General features: G+C 31.7%; 1 protein-coding gene across 1 annotated transcript in view; it reads right to left on the reverse strand.

The window, feature by feature from the left end:
- Positions 1 to 12,280, reverse strand: part of LOC114336885 (glutamate receptor 1) — a 726,710-nt gene that overhangs the window by 79,556 nt on the left and 634,874 nt on the right. The gene's annotated exons all lie outside the window — the stretch shown is intronic.

Raw genomic sequence — 12,280 nt, forward strand, 5'->3', positions numbered from 1 at the left:
TCAAGCTTTCAAGATCTTGCCTTTTTTTTAAAGTAATGCAATGCGATTAGTTCCAAACACGCAGGGTCAACAGATAGAATCCAGGCATCACAATCGCATTGTTGGTAAAAGCATCGGCTGACCCAGGGAATGGCAGTCGTTTAGATATAATAAGAATTTTTTTTTAAAGACAATACAAGCTATGAGCCAATTACAAAAAAGCCAATTGGCTGAAGAACAAATGTCTTATACCATATAGTTCTCATGTGATTAAATTCACTTTTTGGATTTATCTATTAGAATCTTGATTTTCTAAGAGTAATTCTATTTGTCGTTGCTTTCATCATCGAGAACCTGTACGCATCCACTGCTGCACATAGATCTCAGTTCTTTCTATCTGTCTCTGCCTTCGTCCATCCTTCGACGTTCCATCGTCGGTCCATCTGGTTGGTGGTCGTTCTCTCTTCCGTAGTACTTCTTGTCGGGGACCCCAGTCGACATTACGTTTTGTCCATCAATTGTTTGATCAGCTGGCGTGACGTGTCCTGCCCAATTTAGCGACGTGATTCGTTCATCGATATCTTTGACGTCGTTGACAAAACAATCTTAATGACTAAACTTTTTCTTTTTGTGAAAAAGTGATTTTCTTACTAAAATTAAAATGGTATGCTTATTGCTTATATTCTTGTTTGTACCTACTTATAGGCCAGTAAATGACCGTTTTGAAGTAGCATTTCCCTCTTCACGACGTGGTAGTATTTGCTTTAAAATTTGGATTTAGGTTCTTCTTATTCTCTACTTAACTTTTGGATTAAGTCCAGGGATGCCTTTATTTGGGGGGTGAAAGTCACCCCTTGAAACAAACTCAAATAAACCATTATCCGCAACAACATGTTCGCTACCAATATCTGATTATTATTCTTCGACCCTTTCCTGCTGGAGCATTTAAATCAGTAGAATATCCTTCTATAAAAGCTTATCGAGAATTTGTAATCTCGTAATTGTAATTTTATCTACCCACACATATTGGATGGGTGGTGGAAATATTGGTAGTATAGGTAGTGTAAACAGTAGTAGTAGTAGTAGTAATAACAATAATGAAAATTCAAATACTAATTTTGTAAATGACGAATCAGAACAAATAGGAATAGCAACATGGAACGTGACCTCTCTAAATGGAAAGGAAATAGAAATAACTGAATAAATGGAAAAAATGGGTATCCAAATAACGGGAAGAGGCGAAACAAAAAAGGTAGGAGTTGGGCACATAAATCTAAATGAAGAATATAGTCTTTATTATTCAGGAGTACCGCAGGGACAAAGAGCAAAGGAAGGAGTTGGTATAATAGTAAATAAGAGGTTAGAACCAAGAATAACACACTATGAAACATCATCATCTAGAATTATAAAAATCCAAATTTACCTAAAAGACAAAATGAGATTCATACAATTATAGGTATGGACCAACTGAAGGCAGAGATGAAGAAACGATGACAGAATTCTACAATGAACTCCAAACAGCACTAGACAAATTAAGAGAATCGAGAGAGAAAATCATAATTTTAGGAGATTGGAATTCAAGGGTGGGCAAGGATGTCAACAAAGGATTAGGATGCATTGGAAAATACGGAGAGGAATGTTTGAACAGGAATGGTGTCAAAATGCTAGACTTCTGCCAAGCAAATGACCCACTAATAGGAAATACATTTACAAACCAAAACATGGAAGAAAAATATGCGTTCGTGGCGGAAGAGAGAAGAGCGAAAAGTTTGATAGATTACATAGTTTATACGAGAAACCTAGAAGAAAAAATACATAACGTCTTAACTGAAAAGGAACCGGAACTAGCTACAGAGCACAGCACGGTTACTGCAAAACTCGAGGATGAAAAAATAAAGGAGGTGGAAAGAAAAGATGACCAAAGAGTAAAAGTAAATAAGCTCAAATTAGAACAGGTGCGAGAACATTACAAGGAAGAAACAAATAGAAGATTTTGCCTCTCCAAAACGAAATTTTTAAACATCACGACGTGTTCTGAGGGACTAGAATCCTCAAATTCTTTTAGTGATACCAACTTTAGCATGGTCCTGATTAATACTCGTTCTATAAGATACAAAACTGATGAATTATTTTTGTTCCTAGAAGAATTAGAATTTCCCCCTGTAGTTGCGGTTACAGAGCACTGGCTTGAAGTCAACGAGCCTTTCTTTGTAGATAAATACACCACAATTGCTAGGTATTATCGTACAAGCTCAGCTTATGGGGGGACACTAATTCTGTCTACGAGTAATGATTTTTCTTTGGTAACAAAATATGACTTTTTGTTAAGTGAAGCCTTCTTTGAGTTTTCCTTAGTTTACAATAAGAATATTAATCTTTATATTATTTGCATTTATAGATCACCTGACTCTTCCGTGGAACTATTTTTTCAGAACCTGCTAAATTTGTTGGATGACCTGCCCCATAAAACTAGAAACATTTTATGCGGGGAATTTAACATTGATTATGCTGCTGCTTGTGCTACACAAATATCCTTGGTCAACATATTTGAATCGTATGGTCTAACAATGCACGTTGATTCTCCTACAAGGATTACAAAAACTTCATCTACCATAATTGATTGTACTGTCTCGGATTTCTCACCCCTTGATGTCCACTCTACAATTATTAATGCTGGACTATCTGATCATGAAGCAGTTTATACGAAGTTTAGTATCTTCAGCAAAACCTCCTCGAAAACCCGACGTTTAGGCAGGATTTTTTACATTCGGAACTTTCGTAAGTTCCAAAATTTATGCTTAACTTCTGAGTGGCGCTTTCCTGCTATGGACGTGGATAATAATTTCAGTGATTTTTTAGATAAGCTTGTCTGTATCTTCAATAATGCATTCCTTTAATTGAAATTAATCCAAAACATCGCAAACCCTAGACCACTAAAGGTATCCGAATATCTTCCAAGAATATGCGTTCTCTTCTCTATATCAAGAAAACTACCAACATCTCTATCACTGAATATATCACCAAGTACAGGGCAACCTATCTTAAATTTATAAAATCAGCTAAAAAAGTCTACTACCAAAACCGTCTGGGAAGCTCTAAAAGTGTTGCAAAAGAAACTTGGTCCATAATAAACGATCTTCAAAATAAAACCCACACTGCTCAAACAGTTTCCCTTCCAGACCCTGAAAATCTAAATGAATACTTTGTTAATGTGAGTAAACATATTACACCAACTATTTTGCCACAACAAGATCCCATTTCCTCTATCCCTAATTCAAGAAAGGTCTCGAATTCATTCTTTATAAAACCAGTCAATAAATCTGAACTGATCATAACAATCAATAGTATCAAAAGCAAATCTTCCTGTAGTACTGATGGTCTATCGATAAAAAATTTTTCTAATCTTCCAGAAAATGTGTTAGAAGTCCTCATCTCACTAATTAATGATTCTTTTGAGAAAGGTAAATTTCCAGAGTGCCTGAAGACAGCCATCATTATTCCTCTTCATAAGGGTGGTGAAATATTTAATACCTGCAATTATAGACTTATTGCACTACTACCGGTACCCTCAAAAATTATTGAGAGACTCATAAAAGCCCGACTTGTGTCCTTTCTAGTTGAAAACAACATTTTATCACAAAATCAGTTCGGCTTTTTAACCTTCGGATGACCAAGCGGGGGAAATTGTGACCCCAGCGTATGTTTTTCTTTAATAAATTCCAAAGTATTTTCAATTTTTAACTCAATATTTTTTTATTTGACTTTAATATCATTCTAGATATCCTCATATTTTGAAATAAAAAAAATTCTGTATATTTTACGAATAAAAAATATATTCTGAAGTTGATGTTTATTAAAATACCGTCTATTATGTGTAATTCCAAGTAGTTTTACGCTAATGACGTCGACTTTGCAAAGTAACATGACACTTACTCAACATACACACTACACATGACACTAATACTGATGTTGTGACTGGCTGAATGACATAAAGTTCATGCCATAAAAAAATTAAAAAAAAAATAAAATAAAAAAAAACTTCATTTTTTGTTAATTGTCATTTTTGACATTTTTGACCTGGGGTCATTTTCCCCCCTTGGTCATCCGTGTAACAAAAAAAGGTTGGTCATCGGAAGGTTAAATAATAAATGCATCACTGATGCCACGTTTTCTGTACTACATGAGGTTTATCAAGCACTGAACAATAATCTTCACACTGCACCGTTTTTTGTGACTACGCAAAGCTTTTGATTGTGTAAATCACAAAATTTTGATAAAAAAACTAAATTTCTACGGAATTCGAGTTATTTCTTTATATTGGTTCCAATCTTACTTGGATGATAGGAAACAACAGGTTAGTACAAATGATACAGACTCTAGTCTCAAAAACATGGTATGTGGGGTACCTTAAGGTTCAGTATTGGGTCCTCTACTTTTCCTTATATTTATTAATGTCATCACTAGTTTAAAAATCGATGGAAAAATGTTTCTTTTTGCTGATGATACCAGTATCATTTGGAGCAACTCAAACATTGCAACTCTTCATGCTACTATAACTTCTGATCTACTTATAATTAAAACCTGGTCTGACTTTAATTTACTCTCATTTAACGTAGAAAAAACAGTAGCATTGTCTTATAAAGGAGCTCTTCAACCCTTACCTCTTAATAACAGCCAGATCAGTACGGTTGATTCTGTAAAATTTCTTGATATTTTTTAGACGGCAACCTTAAATGGTCCCTCCATATCTATTTGTTAAGAAAGAAACTATCTTCAGCTTGCTGTGCTATAAGATCTGTTTCGAATGAACTCAATCTAGCATCTTCCAAAATAACATCTTTTTCTTTGTTCGAGTCACATCTTCGTTATGGTCTTCCTTTTTGGGGTTCTGGTACAGCTGCCCAATTCGATGATATTTTCAAATTACAAAAAAGAGCAATAAGATATCTGTTTGGCCTCAGAAGAACAACACATTGCAGAAGTTATTTCAAAGATCACGGAATTTTAATCCTTCCATCTTTGTATATTTTAGAAACTGTTTGCTTAATTGGTAAACATCTACATGTCTTTCCACCAAGACCTAACCATGACTACTTCACGGGAAATTCTACGTTTAACGTCTAATTGCCAACCCCGTCCTCGGAGTTAGTAAAGAAATCTATAATATACTCCGCAAAAAAACTTTACAACCATCTTCCTCTACAACTTAAATCTGCAGCATCTTTCCCCAAATTCCGTAAACTGACAAAAGCCTACCTATCTGAAAGACCATATTATTCAGTAGAAGATTTTCTTAATCAATAACTAAGAAATTACAGTACCCTTTGCACAAGTAGTATTTTTATTATTTTTTTTATCTATATTTGGGTGTCACATGCAGCAGCTTAAATTTTAAAACTTTTTTTATTAATTACTAAGTAGAGTATGCATTTGCAATTTATTTTAAATTTTGCAATTGATTATTTGTGTTTAACTTCATTATTTAGACCAATCAAATTAGTAAAAAATAAGCCGTTTTTCGACATAATTGAAAAGACGAGGTTTGACAGTTGAAATGTGTAGTATGAGATATTAAAAAAGGGCTACCATCTTGGGATTCATCAATTTTTTAGTGGAACAATTTTTAAATAAACAATCAAAACGTCAAACTTAGTTTTGTGCTCATAACTTAAAAACTTGTTTATTTAGAGATTTGACGTTCACAGGTAACTTTTTTTAGAATAAAAAGATACATCGAATGAGATTATAAAAGAAATGAAAATCGGTTAATAAACAAAAAAGTTATTGCAAAACAGACGACAAAAACATTGTTTTTTAATATTGTTAATAACAATTTTATTGTTTATTAGAATATGTTTAAATATACCTAAACTTCAGGGCATTATGGTGTTTGAATGGTGTGCAAAAAATGGTCCAGATCTGTTTAATAGTTTTCGCAAAATTGAATTTGTTTATAAATTTTTTTGAAAAAGGAGCTAATTTCTGAGGCTGGTCCAGTTAATATAGCTGAATGTATCTCAATAATCCGGAGCTAATTTCCTTCGTTAAGATGTATACTAACAGCCTATGAAAAAAAAAAGTAAAAAAAAATGACATATACGTACACAAAATTATTTGTTAATAAATAGCAGTTTTTAAGCTTATAAACAATTACAATAATTTCGTACATATTAAATCAAATTAAATGGCAATAAAAAATACGAAAAGCTGGTTAAAATACACAACTTCTAAAAAAAAATTTTAGGTCGTACGACCCTTGGGGTCTGAGATAGCCCCTTTTTTTTGAAAAGATCACTGTTACGTTAATTAACAACACTAAGATCTGAAATTAACCAATATTTTATAAGAAAAGTCAAAGTTTTTAACAAAGTTATTAGCCAGAAAAAATGTTAAAAATTGTTTAAACAGTAGTGTTAAAAACAAAAAGTATTTTGCGTTCCAACTAAAGTAAAAAATAGCGGGCGTAGTCGACTGACTGAATAGTGCACGCGGTTGACGACCGGCAGCAACTCCTAAAATTACGTTATACCGACCACAAAAATCAACTTTAAAGTGAATAACATATTTTCGTCATTCCTTATTTTTTCGAGGTCTCCGAATCCGAATATGGAGTTTATTTTTTTCTAGAATTAGTGGAACATGTTCAAAAATCAAATTTTATGCCAAAATGCGATAAATCAATTTTGATGATTTTTCAATTTTAACTCACTGTATTTTTGGTCGCTGTAAATATTTCCTTTTGAAAATTTTACTGTGCTATCTTTGAAGCATTTAGATAACAATGAGATTTGTCCAAAATGATTAAACACATTAAAAGAGAAGTTGTTAATTTTTAAACATTTTGTCGTCAGATTTCGTTAGTTTCATGCTTACTTAAAAAAGTTGAGTGACAAACTTTTAAGTTTATAATTTTAACTAACACAGAAATAAAATATAATTCATGAAGAAGTTTTCCAAAAAAATTTAATTCAAAATATGCAATAGGAAAAATGTTATGTGACTTTATAGACGAGCGGCACACTGGCACACCCCAAAAAAAGCTTATTTCTCGAGATACTGATATTAATTTTGGTAATACTTTATATTTTTGATGGTGCTGAAAACGAAAATTAGGGTTGTTTTGAAAAAATGCCCCTTTTTTTGAAAAAAATCACTGTTACGTTAATTAACAACACTAAGATTTGAAATTAACCAATATTTTATAAGAAAAGTCAAAGTTTTTAACAAAGTTTTTAGCAAGAAAAAATGTTAAAAATTGTTAAACGGTAGTGTTATAAACAAAAAGTATTTTGCGTTGCGACTAAAGTAAAAAAAATAATGGGCGTAGCCGAATGAGAATAAATTCGCGGACTACCATTCGCTAGCGCTAGACCGGTGCAGCCCTTTTTTAACATTGACAGTATACCGGATTTGAAGCTTAATATTATATTTATATATTTTGGTAGAAACTTGCATTTTATGAATATTATTATCTTGCCCATTTATTTAGTAAAATTATATTTTAAATAAATAAATTTAAAAAATGACAATAAAAAGGCCACTTAAAAAAGGTTTATACATCCCATTAGCTGCTTTTTTTGGATAATTTTGCAATGAAAATAACATAAACATTATTATTTTAATGTGGTACCATAGATAAAAAAAAAATAGTAAACTTGGTACAGTAGAATCCGATTGGTAAGTATAGGCCATTTTTTATTCTCTATTTTGAATCCGTGTGTAGTCCAGGCTGTATAGTCGACCCTGTTAGGTAAATTATTCCGATTCTTATTTTTTGCACAAACTTACTCAAAAAAAAGTTCCTTATAACAAATCCAAAGGGTACCAAGAGCTACCGCGGCCGGAAAATTGTTTATACAATTTTTTCATTAGTTTTCTGTTAACTTATAAAAGTTGGGTGACAAACTGTTTAGTTTATAATTTTAATCAACGCAGCATTAAAACATAGGTCCTGAAGAAGTTTTCTGGAAAATTTCAAGTCAAAATATGCAACAGAAAAAAGTTACGCGACCTTATAGACGAGTGGTACTCCCCAAAAAAAACGCTTATTTCTCGAGATATCAACCACACTGTGGTGAATGGCTAATTTTTGTCTTACTTTATGTTTTTGATGGTGCTGAAAACGAAAATGAGTTTTATTTTGAATTTTAGATGGGGAAACATTGTCAAAATCGAAATTTTACCCTAAAAATAAAAAAAATGAAATCACGTTTTTCTTAAAATTAAAAGTTACAACACCTTTTTTCTATAAAACATTTTGTTCTCTGTACTCTAGATTTTAACATAAAATTAATTGAACAGCTAAATTTCAAATTTTGTCACTCAACTTTTGCGATTAAACTTTGCAGTTCAAGAATCTGCACCTTTTACTTCAAACAATTTATAACTTTCTTTATAGCAAGACAGAAATATTGAAGCAGGACCCATTGTCTTCAGAATGGCGAGAAATATATACTATAAAAATTTCAGAAAAAAATATTACAATGGAACTGAGTTGTAGCAAGTTAAACGCAAAAAACGTGATTTTTATTTTTAGGGTAAAGTTGCGATTTTGATAATGTTCCCCCACGTAAAATTCAAAACAACCCTAATTTTCGTTTTCAGCACCATCAAAAATATAAAGTACCTATTACCAAAATTAGTATCAGCATCTTGAGAAATAAGCTTTTTTTGGGGTGTGCCAGTGTGCCGCTCGTCTATAAAGTCACATAACATTTTTCCTATTGCATATTTTAAATTAAATTTTTTTGGAAAACTTCTTCATGAATTATATTTTATTTCTGTGTTAGTTAAAATTATAAACTAAAAAGTTTGTCACTCAACTTTTTTAAGTAAGCATGAAACTAACGAAATCTGACGACTTTAAAAATTAACAACTTCTCTTTTAATGTGTTTAATCATTTTGGACAAATCTCATTGTTATATAAATGCTTCAAAGGTAACACAGTAAAATTTTCAAAAGGAAATATTTACAGCGACCAAAAATACAGTGAGTTAAAACTGAAAAATCATCAAAATTGATTTATCGCATTTTGGCATAAAATTTGATTTTTGAACATGTTCCACTAATTCTAGAAAAAATAAACTCCATATTCGGATTCGGAGACCTCGAAAACATAAGTAATGACGAAAATTTGTTACTCACTTTAAAGTTGATTTTTGTGGTCGGTATAACGTAATTTTAGGAGTTGCTGCCGGTCGCCAACCGCGCCCACTATTCAGTCAGTCGACTACACCCGCTATTTTTTACTTTAGTCGGAACGCAAAATCCTTTTTGTTTATAACACTACTGTTTAAACAATTTTTAACATTTTTTCTTGCTAAAAACTTTGTTAAAAACTTTGACTTTTCTTATAAAATATTGGTTAATTTCAGATCTTAGTGTTGTTAATTAACGTAACAGTGATTTTTTCAAAAAAAAGGGGCTATCTCAGACCCCAAGGGTCGTACGACCTAAATTTTTTTTTACAAGTTGTGTATTTTAACCAGCTTTCCGTATTTTTTATTGCCATTTAATTTGATCTAATTTATACGAAATTATTGTAATTGTTTTACGCTTAAAATCTGCTATTTATTAACAAATAATTTTGTGTACGTATATGTAATTTTTTTTACTTTTATACGCTGTTAGTATACATCTTAACGAAGGAAATGAGCCCCGGATTATTGAGATACATTCAGCCATATTAACTGGACCAGCCTCAGAAATTAGCTTGTTTTTAAAAACATTTTATAACAAATTAAATTTTGCGAAAACTATTTAACAGATCTGAACCATTTTTTGCACACCATTCAAACACCATAATGCCCTCAATTTTGGTTATATTAAAACATATTCTAATAAACAATAAAATTGTTATTAACAATATTCAAAAATAGTGATTTTGTCTTCCGTTTTGCAATAACTTTTTTGTTTATTAACCGATTTTTATTTAGCGTATCTCATTCGATGTATCTTTTTTTTCTAAAAAAGTTATCTGCGGACGTCAAATTTCTAAAGAAACAAGTTTTTAAGTTATGAGCAAAAAACTAAGTTTGACGTTTTGATTGTTTATTTAAAAAATGTTCCACTAAAAAATTGATGAATCCCAAGATGGTAGTCTTTTTGTAATATCTCATACTACACGTTTCAACTGTCAAACCTCGTCTTTTCCGTTATGTTTAGAAAAAACCTAACTTGATTGGCCTAATTGTTATTATGATTTTAAATATGTTGACGATTAATGTAATTTTAGTATATTGGATTGTTATTGTTTTGTTTTCTTGACTTTTGTAAGCTTTGTCGATAAAATTGTACAATTTTTCATGACAATAAAGCATATTTCTATTCTATTCTATTCTAAGATTAAGACAACTAGAAAACCAAAAAGAGGCATGGACACTGGAGGAAAGATGGAACGCCTTCAAAGTAGTCATGAAGTCTGAATCAGAAAACATAACAAACACCATAAAAGAACTAGATGGTGGAACAATGAAGTTAAAACAGCAGTGAGGAAAAAGAAAATAGCATGAAAAAATACATTGAAACCGAGCTGGAAGAAGATAAAGAAGAATACAAAAGGCTGAGACGATCAGCGAAAAACACCATAAGACAAGCAAAAACAAAGACGTGGGAAGAGTTTGGAGAAGAATTACAGGAAAACTATGTAACAAACAATAGAAGCTTCTGGACAACAATCAGACATATGAAGAAAGGAAAACATAAAGAAATAACAGCCGTAAGGGATACAAAAAACCAAATCCAAACAAATCCAGAACAGATAGCTAAAGTATGGAAAGAATACTATGAAAACAAATTTAGAAATGAAACAATAGGTGATAGAAAAGAAACATATCAAGATAACCAGAACAAAGAATGAGAACAAATAAGTAGAGAAGAAGTAATACAGGAACTGTCAAACGTAAAAATAGGTAAAGCTGGAGGGGATGATGACATAGACCCGGGAATGGTCAAGTACAGGGGAGAAGAAGGGATAAACTGGTTGTTGAAATTATACAAAGAGGCATGGGAAAAGCAGCAAATCCCAAAAGACTGGCAAGGTAACCTTATAGTGCCAATATACAAAAAGAGAGAACACGTCAACTGCAAAAATTATAAAACAATAAATATGTTTATCATCGGTATGTTTTAAAATATACACGAAAATAGTAGAGAAGAGGCTAAGACAAGAGGTAGAAAAAGAACTGGGAGAAGAACAAGCAGCGTTTAGACCAGAAAGAGAGAGAAACGATAACATTTACATCATTAGAAATATATTAGAAAGAAGTATTGATTCGGGAGGAAAGCTCATTCTTGCATTCATTTATCTAAGGGCAGCATTCGACTCTATAGAAAGGAAAATTATATGAAAATGCTTGCAGAACATGAAAGTACCAATTACATTGATAAAAATAATTGAAAGTATATACAGAGTAGTAAAATGACGTGTACAGGTAGCAGGAGAAAGATCTGAAGAATTCAATTGGAAAAGAGGTATCAAACAAGGAGACAGTCTTAGTCCGCTAGTATTTATAATAATCGTGAATGAATTGACTAGAAATACTCGAGAAAGAACGAACCAAATACAGACAACAATAGGATACCAAATATTACAGCCAATAAAAATAGAAGCTTTATTGTATGCCTTATAGCAGATTCCGTGATAAAAATGCAAAAACTTATAAACATATGGACAGAAGAAATAGAGAAATTAAAAATGGAAATAAACATCGAGAAAAGTAAAATAATGGTCATCGGCGAAAAGGAAGAAAATGAAGTAAATATAAAATGCAAAAATACTCAACTGAAAATAGTTACCGCATATGATTATCTTGGAAGTATAATTACTAGGGAGCGGATTTTATGCGAAATGCATATTGCATGCATATTTCGCATATTAGAGAACTTTACTAAATTTTGCATATTTTTAAAAAAACATGCATATTCTGTGCCTATTTAAAAACATATAAGTCCAAAAAAATTTTTTAATTTTTTAATTCGACACAAAATATTTCCCGGCTCAGGCCGTTTATTAATTCGAGAACTACCTGAAGAGAGACGGCTCTTTCTCTGCCTTTTCATTTTTTCTTAGAAAATACCCGATCTTTACACAAAGTACTTATAGTGCTTATACTACGCCATTATAAAATGATTGTAGGATGTTAAAATGATGAAGGATGGTTTACCGAGGAATCCAAATTTTATTTACTTTTATTATATTTAGTAGGTACCTATAATTCTGGTGATTCTGTTAAATCCCCTATTGTTAAGAGAATTTACACCTTTAACCATAGTTTTACGATTTTTTAACGAAAATTATTA

Source organism: Diabrotica virgifera, chromosome 7 (genome assembly GCF_917563875.1).
Source record: "Diabrotica virgifera virgifera chromosome 7, PGI_DIABVI_V3a".
Lineage (NCBI taxonomy): Eukaryota > Metazoa > Arthropoda > Insecta > Coleoptera > Chrysomelidae > Diabrotica > Diabrotica virgifera.